Source organism: Ambystoma mexicanum, chromosome 8 (genome assembly GCF_040938575.1).
Source record: "Ambystoma mexicanum isolate Mex_15411 chromosome 8, UKY_AmexF1_1, whole genome shotgun sequence".
Taxonomy (NCBI): Eukaryota; Metazoa; Chordata; class Amphibia; order Caudata; family Ambystomatidae; genus Ambystoma; species Ambystoma mexicanum.
In genome coordinates this window covers 667,472,902-667,491,740 of record NC_090929.1, presented here as the reverse complement: position 1 = coordinate 667,491,740, position 18,839 = coordinate 667,472,902, and the positions used below count along the sequence as shown (strand labels likewise).

The 18,839-nt window shown below is 48.7% G+C and overlaps 1 protein-coding gene across 1 annotated transcript in view; it reads left to right on the top strand.

Annotated features, from left to right (window-relative positions):
* The window catches only part of DNAJC16 (DnaJ heat shock protein family (Hsp40) member C16), a 1,127,735-nt gene that overhangs the window by 195,909 nt on the left and 912,987 nt on the right, over positions 1-18,839 (top strand). The gene's annotated exons all lie outside the window — the stretch shown is intronic.

Sequence of the window (18,839 nt, the reverse complement as noted above, 5' to 3'; positions counted from 1 at the left end):
TTCTGGTGAGGTGTTGTCTTTTTTTTGACATTTACTGGTTTAGAATACACTGGGCATATGTGTGTGTATATGTATATGTGTGTGTGTATGTATATATATATATATATATATATATATATATATTCTGAGGCTTGTGTAATCTGCTTAGATCACATGCTGTGCTGTGCATAGGCCGACATCTAGTGAAAACTGCAGTGTATTACAGTTTGTTTTTCGAAACTCGAAAGGGGCGTCGCACTAGGCCGTGCCAGTAATACTATCCCTAGTGTGACGTCCACTGTACCCATGATCCCTCACGCGTGTAGGACCCTCGGATTGTTTTTTTCCCCTCTATACTTGTCGGAAGCATATGGCAGAGTTCCCTTGGCCATTTATCAATATTATTACAAAACTTCCCTGTTTTCTCCAACCCTATGCCGAATATCAACTTTGGTGAATCGAGACTGAGGAAATCCGCCGTCGAGACTACGTGACTGACTTTGGGCCTCGGAAGGCCTCTGGCCTCGGCCCTGTGCAAGTAAGGAGAGTGGGGGGTGGTCACACACACACTCGTTTCCTACATATACCCGCCTGCTGCCAATTAGTAACATATGGAAAGTACTCCCTTTAAATTCTGCCCAAAGTGTAACCGTAGGTTTCCCTGGGTAGACCAACACAATACGTGTAACTTGTGTCTCCCATGAGACCATCCCAAGGCTAACTGTAGAGCTTGTAAGCTCTTCAAGGCCAAAACACTCAAGGACCTCTCAATGAAGCGCTGGGCCCACTATGCCAGACAGCTAGAGGCCATGGACGCTGTGGGTTCCTTCAGCGATGGCAGCAACGCCGCCTTATCGGACGGCGAGGGCAAAGCGGTGACTTCAGGCACCCACGTGCAAGCCCCCGACCTTGGAGGACTGACCGGCGGTTCAGTTATGGGGACAACACCGGCGGCAAGAGCGCAACACACACCTCTTCCACCAAACACATTAGCCCCAGCCGGGATTCGACACGTATGTCTAGCGATCGGCAAAAGAAGGCATCGAGAGAGCAGTCTGCTGATTCGGTGTCCTCTGGGCGTTCCAGGTCCCGTTGCCTCACGACACACAACAACCATCCACGGTTGCAAAAGGTGCCACATTACCAAAAGTCATTGCTGCCTGGTCGTCAGAAGACGAATCCAACCTCTTCCCCCAAGTAGCACGTTCGACATCTAATTCAGTAGCACGTTCGACATCTGCTTCCGAGATTCAACGCCCCTCTTCCAAGACTCCCTAATCTCGTGCCACCACCTCCGAATCTCGACACCAGGCGTCGAAACATTCAGAAAACCCTAAAGCTTCAGGAAAACATTCCTCTAGTCATGGGAGGGGGAAAAAAACAACATAAAAAAACCTCAGAACATCCTATTCAGAAGGAAAAACGAAAGAAAAAATCCAAGGTCCCTAACCCGGTCACCAAGGAAAAGATTGTTCCTCCCACTCCTCAGGATATGGGCATGGATGAGGAACCACAACAGGAGAGGGTTATCCCCATTTCCAAGAAATGGAACTCGGAGGACATTGACAGGGTAATCAGGAGGATGTCCTTTTTTGTAGACTTCTATGAAAAGGACCCCAATTATTTCCATAGCTATCAAAGTACACCAGCTACCTCTGCCCCTTTGGGATCCAAAGACCCTCAACCCCCCCTACTAAGAGGCTCCGTTCTGAGACTCCAGTTCAGGGTTTGGTTTCAGACCCTTCAATAATTCAGCCTTACCAACCATATGGTGAGGAGTCAGACATACAGCTGCTGGAAGACCAGACGGGGGTTGATTACTATGGGGATGATGATGAGGACCAGGAAGAGGAAGATGAGGCGGAAGCCTGCAGTCTTGACTCCCCTATTCCAAAGGATCCCCCAGTGAATGACTCACCGGTTGATAATCAACCATTACTCAATGAGGTACTAGCTAAAGCTGCAGCCCATTTTCAAATAGACACACAGGGTGTCCAAGAAGATGGAGATTTCGCAGAAGAAATCCTAGGGGACAGGAAATACATTGCCCAAGCTATCCCCATATTAAAATTAATCCAGCGCAGAATTGACTCCTTCTCTGGTAACCCCTAATCTTACTTGGGCAGTTAATCCATGAGTAGAAAATTTATTTTGGGCCGATCCCTTATACACAAGGGGTCAGTTAAAACCAGACTCATTGGTAGTAACCACCAGAAAGAGGGCGGGCACACCACAAGCTTCTTCAGAAGCACCCCCTGACAAAGAGAGTAAGAAAATATATGCTCTGGGGAGGAAGGTGGCATCCACGTCAGCATATCGGGCACGTATTGCCAACACTACCACTCTGTTAGCAAGCTACAATTGCCACCAATGGGAACAAGTAGCTGCCCTAATAGCCTCTGCACCTGAACCACTAAAGGGCCAGTTGGCCCAAATTGCATCAGACGTGAGATCTGTGTCTGGATGCATCCTTAAGGCAAACTTCGATGCAGCAGATAATGCAGGGAGATTAATAGCAGAAGGCACAGTAATAAAACGCCATGCTTGGCTAAGACAATCCGGGTTGAAGCCTGAGACCCAAGCCACCCTCATAGACATGCCTTTAGAGCCGAACGTCCTATTTGGGAAAGCAGTGGAGGAGGCACTAAAGACAGCCAAGGACGAATACGAGACCGAGACCTTAAAATCCCTCGGCCAACTGACAAATAAGCCCTCGGGTCAAAGGGGAAATAATCATTTTCGTCGCTTTCGCGGCCAAAGCTCCCAGAGGGGTTCCAACTACTATCAAAATCAAGGAACCGCATGGGGCAGCAATCAATCCCAGGCTACTCAGCGTTTCACCAGAGGTCCGCGCAGGGGCTGCACTAGTGTTAGAGGCAGCCCTGGTAGAGGTGGTACACCACCCAATAAACAGTGACGTTCTGCTCTGGGTCTCTTCCCATGCATCTCCAGTAGGGGGGCGCATTTCCACCTTCACCCACGCATGGGAAGGGATCACTTTGTACAGATGGGTGCTGTCCACAGTGTCCACAGGATACTGTATAGAGCTACTAGAACGCCCCTGCAACCATCCTCCAAGACAGAAAGTACACTCCTTGGAGCAGCAAAGAATCCTCCTCGAGGAGATCGCCATTCTTCTTGCAAAGGACGCAATAGAACTCGTCCCAGGGAAACCAGGTAAACAAGGGTATTTATTCAACCTACTTCCTTGTGCCAAAAAAGATCTAACGATGCGCCCAGTAGCATTCCGCATGACTACACTCCAATAGGTAATCCCCCTACTAAAAAAGGGGATTATATGGCAACATTAGATATGAAAGATGCCTATTTTCATATTTCCATGTTCCCAGCACACAGACGATTCTTGCGTTTCAAGATAGACAGCCAGCACTACCAGTTCAAGGTGCTACCCTTCGGAATAGCTTTGGCTCCAAGGTTATTCACCAAGGTACTGGCGGTGGTGGCGGCGGCGCACCTACGCAGGGAGGCAATCCTGGTGTACCCTTACCTGGACGACTGGCTCATCACAGGGTAACCCCCGTAATTTGCAGATTGAACATTCAAAGAACAATCGGCCTCCTCTTCCAATTGGGCTTCTCAATCAACGAGAAAAAATCAAGCCTGGTGCCGAGCACCTCAAAACAGTTCCTAGGAGCTGTCCTAAACACCCAAGAGGGGTTGGCCTTTCCATCAAAGGAAAGAATTCGAAATCTATTGTTGCAAATTCCTCACTATCAGTCCGGTCGCAAAATAAGGGTACGCAAAGCAATAGGTTTGCTAGGCATGATGGCATCTTGCATTTACCTGGTTCCCCACGCGCACCTGCGCATGCGACCCATGCAAGAATGGTTGGCGAAACCGTGGTCTCAAGCAAGTGGTCAGTGGGACGATATAGTGGTCGTTTCGCCAACACTAGTACAAAGTCTACCCAGGTGGACAAGAGAGAATCTTACAAAGGGGAAACCCTTTTACGATCCAGAGATGCAAGCCGTCATCACAAAAGACGCCTCCCTGGCAGGGTGGGGAGCTCACTACCTTCACCACACAGCTCAGGGTCTCTGGTCTCACACAGTGGCTCAGAACCATATCAATCTGCTATAACTTCTGGCAGTCTTCAGAGCGCTTCGGGTATTCAAACCCCGCTTATCCAACCTGTCAGTGCAAATCCTAACAGACAGCACAACGGCGATGTTTTACTTAAACAACAAGGGGACCTCCTTCGCCAAATCTGTCCAAGCTTGGCCAGAACATTTGGAAATGGGCAATCAAACGAAAGATTTACCTGTCATCCCAACATGTTCCAGGGGATCTCAATTCACTAGCGGACGCTCTGAGCAGAGATCCCCTCCCAGAGGAACACGAATGGCGACTACATGAAGAAGTCATACAAGATCTCTTCTCTCAGTGGGGTTTCCCCACTATAGACCTATTCGCCACAGGCGAAAACAGACAATGACCAGACTTTGCATCCAGGTTCCCCCAGCTAGGCTCCAGGGGGGAGCGCTCTATGGATGAATTGGTCAGGGATGTTTGCCTATGCTTTTATGCTTTTCCACCAACACCTCTGTTGAGGAAGGTGGTCAACAAGATACACTGGAAATCGATGACGCTCATCCTAATTGCTCCTATGTGGGCGAGACAACCATGGTTTCCACACTTACGCAAACTGGCGGTGTGCGACCCCATCAGACTCCCGTGCTGGTACAACCTACTCTCCCAGCACCAAGGACAAACAGTGCATCCCCAACCAAACTCGATGAACTTGGCAGCATGGCTCCTGAAGTCCTAGAGTTTGGCCATCTCAATTTACCCCAGAGATGTATGGATATCTTAAGAGTCAAGAAAACCTAACACAAGGCACTGTTACTTTGATAAGTGGAAAAGATTCGTTATTTGGTGCCAGAATAAACTAATCAACACAATTGACTGTACTCCTTCAAATATTGTCACCTATATGCTCCACCTACTGGATGCATGGTTATCATTTAATTCACTCAAGGTACACCTGTCGGCGCTGTCAGCCTACACCACCTCCCATAACAAGGTGTCATGGTGGAAAGTGCCAGTTGTCAAGGCCTTTATGGAAGGGGTAAAGAGACTCTACCCTCCAATTTCTAACCCACCACCAGGTTGGGACCTTAACGTGGTGCTTGCTAAACTCATGGGACCTCCCTTTGAACCCATGCATAAAGCTAGTCTCAAACACATGACTTATAAAACTGCCTTCTTAGCCATTACATCCATAAGAAGGGTCAGTGAAATTCAAGCTCTGTCAGTGCAGGATCCTTTCTTTACCGTTCATAAGGATAAACTGGTTTTACGCACTCATCCTAGATTTTTACCTAAGTTCTTTTCAAAATTCCATGTTAACCAGTCCATTGAGCTACCGGCCTTCTTCCAAGATCCCAAAAGCTCTGCTGAGGTGAAACTCCACACGCTAGATGTGAGGAGGGCGGTCCTCTACTATGTAGACAAGACCAGACCGCTAAGAAAGACAGATCAACTGTTCGTCTCCGTAGCTCTAGGCAGAGAAGGAGATTGCGTCTCTAAAGGTGCCATCTCTAAATTGATAGCCAGATGTATCCAAATGTTCTACTCCCTTTCAGATAAAACACTGCCTTTTACACCAAGGGCCCACTCTACAAGAGGTACTGGGGACACTCTGGATTTTATTGCAAATGTACCCCTTGACACCATTTGCAAAGCAGCTACATGGAGCTCTATTCACACCTTTGCTCAGCACTACTGCATTGGCACTCATTCCAAGACAGATACTCAAGTGGGACAAGCGGTTCTAAGACATTTGTTCGGTCACGACCCTTCTCACACCCCACCTCATCCTCCTCCTCCTTCTTCTAAAACACTGCTTGCTAATCTATGCACTATATACTCTGAGAGCTTTGGTGTGCCCTGGGTGACAAGCAGCAGACTCTGGCATAAAAGATACAAGAACAAAAGGAAGTGGAACTGCTACTTTCCAGGTTCATACCCAATTTATGTCAGTAAATGAAACAAAAAGGAAATAGGAATTGGGGAGCCTGGTATAGTTGTACTAATGGATTAAATCCCTAAGTTAGTAACCCATAAATTTGTCCAGAAAGAAAAATGTAGAGAAAGGAGGGAACTCACACGTCTAGACAGCAATAACTTGGTGAAGTAAATAAATAAAAGCAATACCCATTCAGGCTTTTTAGTGCTTGCTGAATGGGGAATATTAAACGTGACCCGAGAGGGAAAGATACACAAATGATTCCAGGTTTAAAACATGCTCCATGTATAATACATGTGGGAGTTGTGGGAGTTTATTGGACCTGTAACTATCTAGGTCCTAGAGTTGCTTCTATTCAAGAGAGCATCTCATCTTGCAGGTGCCAGCATGACAGGGGGAACTTGGTCAGCTTGTTGATGACAAGTGCTGGCCTAAAGGTGTTTATTTAATAAGTCCTAATCGGACTTGTTGATTAATGCAGCCCCCTTGCACATAGTACACGTTTCGGCAGAAGATTTATCCCACTTGAAAATGCTTCTGAGGGATAGATGTAGTTTTACATGAACCACCTTCATCAGGGCAAGTGGGTGGCCCCTGTAGCAAGAAAACCAAAATAAAGAAAGAAAAAAACAAGAAAAGAAAATCAATATCAAGTCCTTATTTATCAGAACCTAAATTCTTTCTGGACATGACTGGGTTAAATTAGTAGCGACAAATGAATTGTGCAACAAGCCGAGTGTTCGGTTACATAAAAAAGCCTTAATTAGTGGGAGGGCAAGACAGTGAAAAAATTGCGAAAATGGAGATGAAAGCAACTGTAATGTATCTGTGATGGTTGGAAAACATGCCTAACTCACCGCGGAAACCTTGAGAATCTCACTGTGAGGCAGGCACTCCGTCTGGGCCGGACCAGTCAAACCGCACTATTTGTTGCTTGGTTCAAGAGTGTGTGGCTGAGCTCAGTCCACTGAAGTAGGTAATGCAGGAACCAACCTTATCTGCAAAGAAGGCAAAGAACAAAATGATGTTGTTGCACTATATAGTATGTGTGCAGAGGTGGCGTGCAGTGAAGGCACAGTGGGTTCTGCAGTGTGTATAAAATAAAATTCACCCCCCTGGGTTGAATAAGGAACTAGTGGAGGGTGACAGAGGTGCCTGTGTGCCCCGTGCACAAAGCGTCCCGCATAAGGGCGTAGGCGGTACCTAAACTGGAGGTGGCTGGCTCCCTAGGTTTATCGATGTCGCTCATGTTGCTGGGCGCGGCCGGACTTCATTACTGCCGACACTTTGCCGGGAAGCAGGCTCTTGCAGCTAGAGGTTGGTAACTGGCGGCTCCTGTTCGTGTAGGCCAAAGTAAAAGGGAGAAAAGTAGCCATTAGCGCCCAGTGGGGATTTGGACGTCTAGTGAGCTTGTAGCTGAACTCGAAAAGTGGAATAGTACCTGGGGAATAGTTCTGGAGGCACTTCCAAATTCGTGCTGTCTGGACATTAGTTCCCAGATGTCCCAGGTAGTACTGGAGTATGCGCTCAGGCGTGCAGTACTTTCGGTCTGGCGCATAGCTGGCGTTTTAATGTTTTCAGAAGGTGTGTACGAGTGCGGACCAATCGGCTCGCGGATCAGGAATGCGGAACCGACTCTAGAAGGTCTGCTGTGCCAAACCGGCGGAGGCACTAATTGGAGCCGGTGCTGGATGTTCGCGGAGAGGGAAAACATGAAAAGGTGAGAGGGACAGAGTGGCGCAGAGCCTGAATGTTTGTGACCTCATGGGAATGCCCTATAAGGTCGATATGTTGCGGAGGGGGAGATTGGACAGAGAGGGCGCCTCGGCGTCCGAATTCACAGTGGTGACTCAAGTAAATGGGTGTGCGCCGGCTATCCAATCGGGGCAGGCCAGAGTGTGCCTGATTGGAAAACAGTGTCACGTTGCCTGAAAGAGGTGCTGCATGAAGCTGCACTATGTTATTGAAAAGCATGCAGGCATGGACGGAGGTGACATGCCCGGAAAAGGTACTAATGGTAGAGCAGGGTGCGGAAAGGTGCTTTTATGGAGAATCATAATGATAATGGCACGCCTGTGTATAAGTGTCTTCATCTGTATCTCAGATGAGTGTCCTCGGAGGAATGCACGTATAAGGGTGCAGGGCGAACAGTTCTCTCCCTTTAATATGGGAAGATTTGCTGTTCATTGAGGCCATGTTCTACCGAGTCTAATCTGTGGATCCACCTGCATTCAAGGTCCAGGAGTCGTCCTTGAATGTTGGGACCGAGGCGTACTCTTTCAAGAACCCACCACCTGATGTCTTGGGTGGTGTGCTTTTTTTCCATGTAGTGTTGTACCAAGGGTGATGTGAGATTTTTGCACCTGATCCGTGACCGGTGTTCGGAAATCCGTGTGCCAATATTTTGCATGGTTTGCCCGACATAGCGTAACTTACAGGGGGCATTCTATGCAATAGACCACTTGGTTGGTTTTGCAATTGGAAATATCTTTGAGAATCCAGGTTCTTTGTCCCACTTGGAATTGTTGTATTTTGGACGTGAATTGGCAGACCCAACAGGACCCGCATGGGTAGTGTCCTTTTAGTGGTCTTAAGTTCCACAGATTGCTTTGCGATGGTCTCTTCACATACATAGAGTGCACTAAGTGCTCTCTGATGTTCCGTGCTCTCTTGAACGCAAATAGGGGTATTTGTTGGTCAGGGAGGCATAGTCTGGCAATGGGCCAGTACTTGTGAATAATCTATGCACAGCATGTGATCTAAGCAAATTCCACAAGCCTCAGAAGGGATTCAGTACTCACCGTAATCGTATTTCTGATGCTTGTAACTGCTTAGATTCACATGCGCCCGCCCTTCCTCCCCTCTGAGAGAAGATGCATGGATGCTTATAGTCTTATTTATCTTATCTGCTTCGATACTCTGTACTCGCACTACTCCTCATGCTACCTTATGTCAGAAAAAATACAATCTGAGGGTCCTACCTGTGTGAGAGATCATGGGTACAGTGGATGTCACACTAGGGATCGTATTACTGGCATGCCCTAGTTCGATGCCCTTTTTCAAGTTTCGAAATACAAACTGTAATACTCCGCAGCTTCCACTAGATGTCGGCCTATGCACAGCACAGCATGTGAATCTAAGCAGATACAAGCATCAGAAATACGATTACGGTGAGTAATGTATCATATATTTCGGATGTTTGTTAATCTGCTTAGAATCACATGCTGTGCATAGGTCCGACATCCAGTGGTCACTGCAGAGTATTGCATTTTGTTTTTCCTAGTCGAAAAGGGGACGTCGACAAGGCGTGTCTGTAACACTATCCCTATATTGACGTGCGTTGTACCCACAATCCCTCACGCGTCGAGGTCCCTCAGATTGTTTTTTTCCGCCCAGCTACTGGTCGCCTTTATGCGGAGCTCCTCGAGAGACATTGCCAAATAGTTTCTTAGACCTTTGGTCGTTTGTTATTAATATCAATAACGTAGATCCCTCCCTCGACGCAGACCTGTTTCTCCGCCGAGCAAGATCTTCGACGGAAGGACGAGCGGAGGGGATCCTTCGGCGCTGCCGAACACGTGGCCTGGCCTCGCCAGCCATACACAGTAGGGAGAGTGGGGTTGTGTGGTCTTTCTTTCTCTTTAAGCATACCTTTCTCTTTCCCCTCCCTCTCTTTCGAGGTCATAGTCACACTTCTTGCCCTCAGCTATGGAGAGGACGCCATTTAGGTTTTGCCCGCTTTGCAAGGGTAAATATACCTGGAAGGATAAGCACAAACGGTGCAACCGTTGCTTATCCCGTGATCACCAGGAGGACGGCTGTGCGGCCTGTAAATTACTAAAGCCCAAAACTCTAAAAGACCGCAGGGTCAAAAGGTGGGCGGCCTACGCCATGTCTAGGCCTGACTCCTCGCCCGCTGCCGCTGAATGTGACGAGGACAGTGACTACACGCCCCCTGTAACGGAGGTTGTAGACCTCTCAAAGGAGCGTTCACGCTCCTCCTCGTCGTCCGTCCCCGACCCGACAAGCCCGGCTCACGCCCAGCTTATGGGGATGAACACCCTGGCGACAAGGACGCACACGGAAAAACACCAAAGCACATATCCCCCGGCACACATTCGACGAAGGCAGCCATAGCGCCAAAGGGGGTGCCAGGCCCACTGGCGTCTTCCGCCGACCGTAAGGGTCGTCAACCCTCCCCGCCTCCGCGACAGGCGACTGGGCATTCTAAAGATAAGGGTGCTAACACCAAAACCTCCGGCGACGCGCATCGTAAGAGTGCTCAGGTTGCCAGCAAGGACTCGACGAGCAAGGACTCGACGTTACATAGCGCAACGGCGACCGATCCCTCGGAAGATAGAATGATCGCCGAAAGCCTCGTGCGCATATCATCCAAGGACGGCCAGAGACGTACGGCGAGTGAGACGCCGAAAACCACGCACAAGGCCAAAGATACGCCGAAAGCGCCGGAAAACAGATCAGGCCAGTTCCCGCCGCCGACGGAAGCCCATAGCCAGCGAGAAGGCTTCTCAGAAGGCGAAGGCACACTTTCTTCGACGCTATGGGACAGAACCAGACAACTACAGGAGGAAGAAACTCCTTTTTCATTCCCAGTTCGTCCTGGCCGACCTCAGTGGACCTTTGAAAGGTTCCAGACCTGTATGGATAAACTAGACCGGTTCATGTCCATCCCAGAAGACAGGGCACCCAAGAGACCAAGGGAGGCACCCCTGGAGAGTCCAAGGGCTAAATACCGGAAGTTTTATAACCACATACAGGAGGACATATACTCTTACGACCTCACTGAGGAAGACACCCACTTCCAGGAGGAAGATGAGTTCACCTATGTTGAAGACCAACAAGAAGAGGAAGGTTTTCACGAGGACACTAACTTAGGTGAGGAGGGATTCCAGGAGGACACAGGCGAGGGCGACCCAAATCCCTGGCAGTCACCAGCTAGGTCTACAGACACAGGCAGTAGCAGTATAGTCATCAGGTCTACTGAAACTACACCAGTCAGGAACCCTTCGCCTGTTGATGATCAACCCACCTTCTATGCACTGCTGAAGAAGGCAGCAGCGCATTTTGAACTTGAAACTGGGGAGGTCACCCCAGACACCGATTTTGTGGAGAGGATTATCAAAGAAAACCCCCCCACTAGCCAAACTATCCCCATCCTCGCCTCAGTTAAGAGACGTATTACCCCTTCTCTGTCCACTCCTGCACTGGTGAGAGGGGTCAATCCGAGGATTGAGAAACTGTTCTCTCCCTCTCAATCAGACCCATTATATATTAAGGGTCACTCAATCCCGGACTCCCTGGTCGTGACCAACACCAGGAAAAGGGCTGGAGTCCCACTATCTACCAGCGAGGCACCCCCAGATAAAGAGGGGAAGAAGCTTTATGCCCTAGCCAAGAGAATCACCATCTCTGCAGCATTCTCTACCAAAATTGCCAATAATAACACACTATTGGCAAGCTACGCTGATGCTCAATGGGAAAAGCTTAAACAGGACATTGAAGAAGCTCCCGAACCCCTAAGAACTTGTTTGCTGGCTACAGTTAACGAAGGCTCTCTGGTCAACCAAAGCATCGTCAAGAATACCCTCGATGCAGCAGACGGCTGGCCGCACTTTGGTACAAGGAATTTTGCTGAAGAGTCACGTCTGGCTTCACAATTCCGGGTTTAAGGCAGGAACACAAGCGCCCCTTATTAATAAGCCCATAGAGGAGTCCTACCTCTTTGGGAAAGCAGTTGATGACGCGCTGGAGAACGCGAAGAAAGAATTTGACACAATAAAGACCTTAGACCAAATTTCAAAACCCCCTAACAGGCGGGGATTTGGTAATAAGCGCTTTTTCGTGGCCAACGCCAGCAACAAAACCAACAGTATTCTGCCAGCAACTACCAAGGAAATAGTGGCCAGTACAATCAGAGGGGTCAACGCCGTGGCAAAGGGAGAGGCCGGGGTTCCACCCCCAGAGGCTCCCAAGCCACCAACACCACCAAATGATGTGAAGATTCGCGTCCCCTCCGATGCAACGCCGGTCGGGGCCGGTTAACATCCTTTCTTCCAGCATGGGAGGGAATAACATCAGACCGCTGGGTGCTTTCCACCGTAGCCCGCGGCTACTGTATAGAGTTCAACAGTTCCCCAATATACAGACCCCCGAGGGGACGCTGCATGACACCAGAACACCTCGCCATCCTTCTCCAAGAAGTGTAACGCTCACCTGACTCCCACGGAGGCGCTGGCCTGGTTCGCGCTGCTGTGACCTCTTCTAAGGTGATGCGCAGGGTTCGGAAGACGGACTGGACCGGGCCCCCAAATCTGGCTTGTCTGGCTCGCAGAAGTATCCTTCTGTAGGCGAAAATAGGGGATTAACTGTCTGCGGGGTAATGTAATCGGCCTCCCACTTCCCCTCTCACCCTCCTCGAAACCCTTCTGTGATTCCCCGTAGCGTCTCACCTTAGGGTCTGGAAGGACGAGCTCTGCATCCTGCTTCTGATGCAGGGGCGCGTTGGTATCCAGTTACTTCACTGGATTTTCGGATTGGTGAGAACCAAACTTGCTTGGCTTCCAGGTAAGTTTTTTGATAAGAGGTTCCCCTTGTGTCCATGCATTAATGTACTGATGCTAGTGTCTTTTTCCCCATAGGGGCCGGGGTACGGAATGCCGGGGAACAGGCACCGACCCGAGATGAGAGGTGAAATCCTTGTAGAAATCAGGTAAGTCTTTAATGAGCTTTTTTTGGTAATGTCTTTTCATTCGCTCATTAACGCTGATGTCTCTTTTTCCCCTTAGGGGCCGGGGTCCGGAAATGCCAGGATGCGGCGCGGACCCGAAATGAAGAGGGAATGAATCAACAGGTAAGTCTTAACATGGAGATTTAGCTTTCCTTATTCCCTTATCTCTCTCGCCTTTTGTTCTTGCCTTTTTCTCCCTAGGCGCTGGGGTGTGACTGCGAATCCGGATGATCGCTGCTGAACATGGAGGCGCCCTGTAAAGGTGAGTGGAATGCGGCGCTGCAGCGATCGACGCGATGAGCTTTTAAATAAGTCTTCCTTTTCAGGATTGTCGGCGAGATGTCTCCGGGATGCGGATTTAGCAGGTAAGGACTTTTCCTTCTTCTGTTCTCTTCTTTCTTAGCAGGTGATCCAGGATGCTGGCAGGCGTGGCAGAAGTCAGGATGCAGGAGCAGACACGGTGAGCGTCCAGCTGCTAGATGCAGAACAACGCGAAGCACGTGTGGCTGTGCGGGTGGGGTTTAAATAGCCTTGGAAGAAGTTCCAGGTATGTATCCTTCCTCCAATCAGGTATGTATCCTTCCCCGACCACGCCCGGATGGTAAATTAGTCCCACAGGTAAAGTAGTTCCTTTCAGGCCTCAAGGAGGCTGGGATCCTGCAGCATGGTCTGCATCTGGTAAGTGCACCCTAGCACTCCCATAGTGAGCCTGGCGCCTATGGCGCCAGGACTGATGTCTTTTATGAGCCAGGACACTGTCCAAAGGGCCCCTATATGGGGTTCCTGGGTCTTTCCTTGGGGACTGGATGTCCGCTTTCGGGGACGCAGGGCTTAAACCGGCTCCCCGGGAGCGGGCATCATGACAGCACCCCCCCCCCCAGGTTGTTCACTCCGGGGGTTTTGGTTTGTCTGGGAAGAGTCGGTGGAATTTCCTGACTAATCGAGGTGCATGCACATGGTCGCTGGGTTCCCACGACCTCTCCTGAGGTCCGTACCCCTTCCAATCAATTAGGTAGAACAGTTTTGACCTAAACATTTTTGAGTCTAAAATGTTAACTTCGAATTCGGGCTCCCCATCTATTAGAATAGGTTCTGGAGTTTTGAGTAGTCGGGTTCCGGGTACCACTGGTTTCAGAAGTGACACATGAAAAACAGGGTGAATTTGCATACTAGCTGGTAAATCAAGTTTAACAGCCACTGGGTTAATTATTGCCGTAATAGAGTAAGGTCCCAGATATTTTGGGTTAAAAGTTCGAGGCCCTTTGAGTGGTAAATGTCTGGTAGCTAACCACACTTGATCCCCAATCTGATACTGAGGTGCTTCACTCCGATGTAGATCAGCATTCTCCTTTTATTTTCTCTTGGCTTGTTGTAAATGCGTAGTTGCCTCTTTGAAGGCTTGGGTAATTGTAGAATGCAGATGTTCAACGCAGGCATTCCGAGGTTCTGAGGTGAGTCAAGGTTTGAGGTTCGAGGGTGATGCCCAAACAAAGTATAAAAAGGACTGTGGCCAGTTCCAGAGTGTACCGAATTATTATATGCGTATTCGGCTATCCAAAGAATGTCTTTCCAGTTGCTTTCAGATTGCTGTAACATACACCGTAAGTACTGCTCAAGGGTCTGATTTGTCCTCTCGGTCTGACCATCGGTCTGAGGGTGGTGACTGGTCGATAATCTTAGGTCGATCTGCGCCATTTGACAACATTTGCGCCAGAAGTGGGAAATGAATTGGCTTCCCCGGTCAGAGATTAGTATAGATGGGAATCCATGTAGCCGAACAATATTTTCGAGGAATTCTTTGGCTAGGACAGAAGCTAAAGGTAAACCTTTCAAAGGAATAAAGTGGGCCATTTTGGAAAACAAATCCACAGTTACCAGAATAGTATTGTACCCCGAACAAGGAGGCAGGTCCGTAATAAAATCCATTGATAGGGTGTGCCAGGGTGCTGGCGGTATGTCTAGAGGTTGAAGGAGACTGGCTGGTCTTTTCTTTTGACTTTTATTTTGGTCGCAAACACCACAGGACATCACAAAAGATTTAACATCTTTTTGCCAAGAGGGCCACCAAAATTGTCGTTTCACCTTTTCCTCTGTCTTGGCAATACCGGGGTGTCCCTCTATTAATGTATCATGATAACCGGAAATAACTAGTTCGTGTAATTCCTTATGTGGCAGGAATAAGCGTCCTTGGAAATAAGGTAAACCATTATCTATGGTAAAGTCTGATCCCTTTTGTATCCAATCCTGTAAGGTTGTAGGGTCCAGGAGTTGTTTCACTCTGGCTTGAATGTCTTCAAGCGTCTGTAACAAAGTCATGCCTAGAATCCTCTGTTCGGGAATTATTGGTACTGGTTCTGAGTTTGTATCAGATTCTCCCATTCCAATTCGGGATAAGGCGTCTGCTTTGCCATCCTTGCAGCCAGGTCGATAGGTAATCACGAAATCAAATTCAGCGAAAACCAAAGCCCATCAGAGCTGCCGTGATGACTGAGCCTTGGCGGTTTTCAAATACTGTAAATTCTGGTGATCAGTGATCACTGTGATGGTATGTCGAGCGCCAAGCAGATAATGCCGCCAGGCTTTAAAAGCGGACTTAATGGCTAACAGTTCTTTGTCAGTGATTGCATAATTAACCTCGGGTGCCGAGAATTTTCTGGACCAAAATGCTACGGGATGCAGTTGGTTGGTTTCGGGATCTCTTTGGGACAGGACAGCTCCCATGGCTAGGCTGGATGCGTCAGTTTCGACGACATATGGGAGATCTGGACGCGGGTATTTCAATATAGGTGCGGAGGTAAACTTAGCTTTTAAATCCTGAAAGGCCTGCTCGGCTTCTTCAGACCATTCAAAACGTTTATTTTTCCTCAAGAGTGCAGTAATGGGTTGTACCACGGGTGAAAATTCCGGGATAAACCTCCGATAGAAATTGGCAAAGCCGAGCATACTTTGAAACCCTTTTACAGAGCTAGGTGATGGCCATTTGAGGATGGCATCCACTTTTCTTGAGTCCATTCGGACTCCTTTGGGTATCAGGATGAAACCTAGAAACTCGACTTCTGCGGTATGGAAAACACATTTCTCCAATTTAGCAAATAGTTTGTGTTGGCGCAGTTTTTCAAGTACTGCCCTGACGTGTTTTCTGTGATCAGATTCCGAAGAGGAGTACACCAGAATGTCATCGATATATACGACAACACAAACATCGATGAGTTCCCGAAGGACATCATTCATGAAGTATTGGAAGGCAGCCGGCGCGTTACACAATCCGAAAGGCATCACCTGGTACTCGAATAATCCGTATTTAGTACGGAAGGCAGTTTTCCATTCGTCACCTTCTTTAACTCGTACCAGATGATAAGCCCCCTGGAGATCTAACTTGGTGTATATGCAAGCGTCCTTCACCTGGTCAAGGAGTTCAGGGATCAGAGGCAGAGGATAACGGTTTTTAACCGTTATCTGGTTCAATGCGCGGTAATCGATACAAGTTCTAAGGTCGCCTTCTTTTTTGGGCACGAAGAACAAAGCCGAGGATGCCGGGGACTTTGACGGGCGAATAAAACCATTATCTAGGTATTGATCCAAATATTGTCTCAAATGCAGGTTCTCAGGTTCGGTAAGGGCATAAATCCTGCTACAAGGGGGTTGTGCACCGGGCATCAGATCGATTTGGCAATCGTACGATCTGTGAGGAGGTAACGTGTTGGCCTGTTCCTTTTGGAAGACGTCCTGAAAGTCTTGGTATTCCGGAGGTAGTTGCATGGAGGCAGAGGTTACAGATGCTAGATTAATCTTCAGGTTTTCTGGGTAGCAGGTTTGTGTACAATCCGGGAAGGTTATTCTCTTAGCTCGCCAATCAATTCGAGGATTATGTGTCTCTAACCAAGGGATTCCAAGAATAACCTGAAACTGTGGAGCCTTGATTACATCAAACACAACACCCTCCCGATGGCCGTCGGGACCAATAAGAGTCACCTCAGTAGTGGAATGTGTTACCGGTCCAGAGGCAATTTCAGTTCCATCGACTGTGGTGATGACATCTTTGCTGGTTCTAGGACGGAGAGGGAGGTTAATCCTAGAGACCAATTCACGATCCACATAGTTTCCAATAGCCCCACTATCGATGTATGCCTTTATTGCATGCAACCGCTTAGGCTGTTCTAGATCTACGAGAACCATTGGCACAATGAAATGCGAGGTCTGAGAGTTAGTTTTCAAGCTCGGCAAGCGGACCCCTACGCTTGTCGGGCGGAGTCGTTTCCCGAAACAGAGTCTTCATGGTTTTTATCAGCGGCTCCTACCGCCTTTCGGGGCGGTTTTGCCGGGCAATCTCGTAGAAAGTGTCCAGAATTCCCACAATAAAGACATCATTTTAACTGCCGCACCCTTTCATGTTCCTTTTGAGTTAAGGGTCCTTTAACCCCTACAATTTGCATAGGCTCAGAGACATCAACTCCCTTGTGATTAGCATGGGTCTTGACCAACACCCGGGTCTCAAACCTGGACCGATCTGCTTTTCTGTTTTGAAGTCTGTGATCCAATTGGACCACTAAGTCTATATACTCTGTGCATTCTTGGGGCGGATTTACAACTTGGGCCAAGACCTCTTTAAGTTCTCCGCGTAGGCCTCGATAAAACAACGTGACTCTTTTATCCTCTGGCCATCCCGTTTCCACAATTAGTCTATTAAAGGTTGCAATATAGGATAGGAGGTCCTGATTGCCCTGTCGCAGGGATAGAAGTTCGTCATCCAGAGCCTGCCCCTGAGAGTGTCGAGCAAATAACCTTTCCATGCTTGCTTGAAACCCTTGAAAATCACAGAGAATCGGGTCATCTTGAGTAACCAGTGGAACTGACCAATCGGCAGCGCAGCCGCTGAGATATGACAATACAAAGGCTACCTTAGTCTGATCATTAGGGAAGGCCCCAGGTCTGCATAGGAAGTGCAAACGACACTGATTCATGAATACGGCGAATCGTTTGGGGTCCCCAGCAAAGCGTTCGGGTGGGGCCAGTGGCATGTTTTCGGGTAGATTAATCTGCACAGGGTTACTGGAAACCACAGGAGCGAGGTTCCCTCCGGAACCGGGTAGGGGAGTTTTTCCTGTTTGACCTTGCAAAAGCTGTCTGGCCAGGTCATCAGTTCTTTCCTTTGATATTATTTATTCCCTCCTGAGGGCATTAGTCTCTTGACGAGCGGCATGTACTTCGGCCCGTAATTCCCCCAGGTAATTGGGCCAACTGATCAGTCTCAGAACTTTTCATAGCGCCTGGGTGGGAATTTGTAGGAAGGCTTTGCGTTCTGTAACGCTCACCTGACTCCCACGGAGGCGCTGGCCTGGTTCGCGCTGCTGTGACCTCTTCTAAGGTGATGCGCAGGGTTCGGAAGACGGACTGGACCGGGCACCCAAATCTGGCTTGTCTGGCTCGCAGAAGTATCCTTCTGTAGGCGAAAATAGGGGATTAACTGTCTGCGGGGTAATGTAATCGGCCTCCCACTTTCCCCTCTCACCCTCCTCGAAACCCTTCTGTGATTCCCCGTAGCGTCTCACCTTAGGGTCTGGAAGGACGAGCTCTGCATCCTGCTTCTGATGCAGGGGCGCGTTGATATCCAGTTACTTCACTGGATTTTTGGATTGGTGAGAACCAAACTTGCTTGGCTTCCAGGTAAGTTTTTTGATAAGAGGTTCCCCTTGTGTCCATGCATTAATGTACTGATGCTAGTGTCTTTTTCCCCATAGGGGCCGGGGTACGGAATGCCGGGGAACAGGCACCGACCCGAGATGAGAGGTGAAATCCTTGTATAAATCAGCTAAGTCTTTAATGAGCGTTTTTTGGTAATGTCTTTTCATTCGCTCATTAACGCTGATGTCTCTTTTTCCCCTTAGGGGCCGGGGTCCGGAAACGCCAGGATGCGGCGCAGACCCGAAATGAAGAGGGAATGAATCAACAGGTAAGTCTTAACATGGAGATTTAGCTTTCCTTATTCCCTTCTCTCTCACCTTTTGTTCTTGCCTTTTTCTCCCTAGGCGCTGGGGCGTGACTGCGAATCCGGATGATCGCTGCTGAACATGGAGGCGCCATGTAAAGGTGAGTGGAATGAGGCACTGCAGCGATCGATGCGAT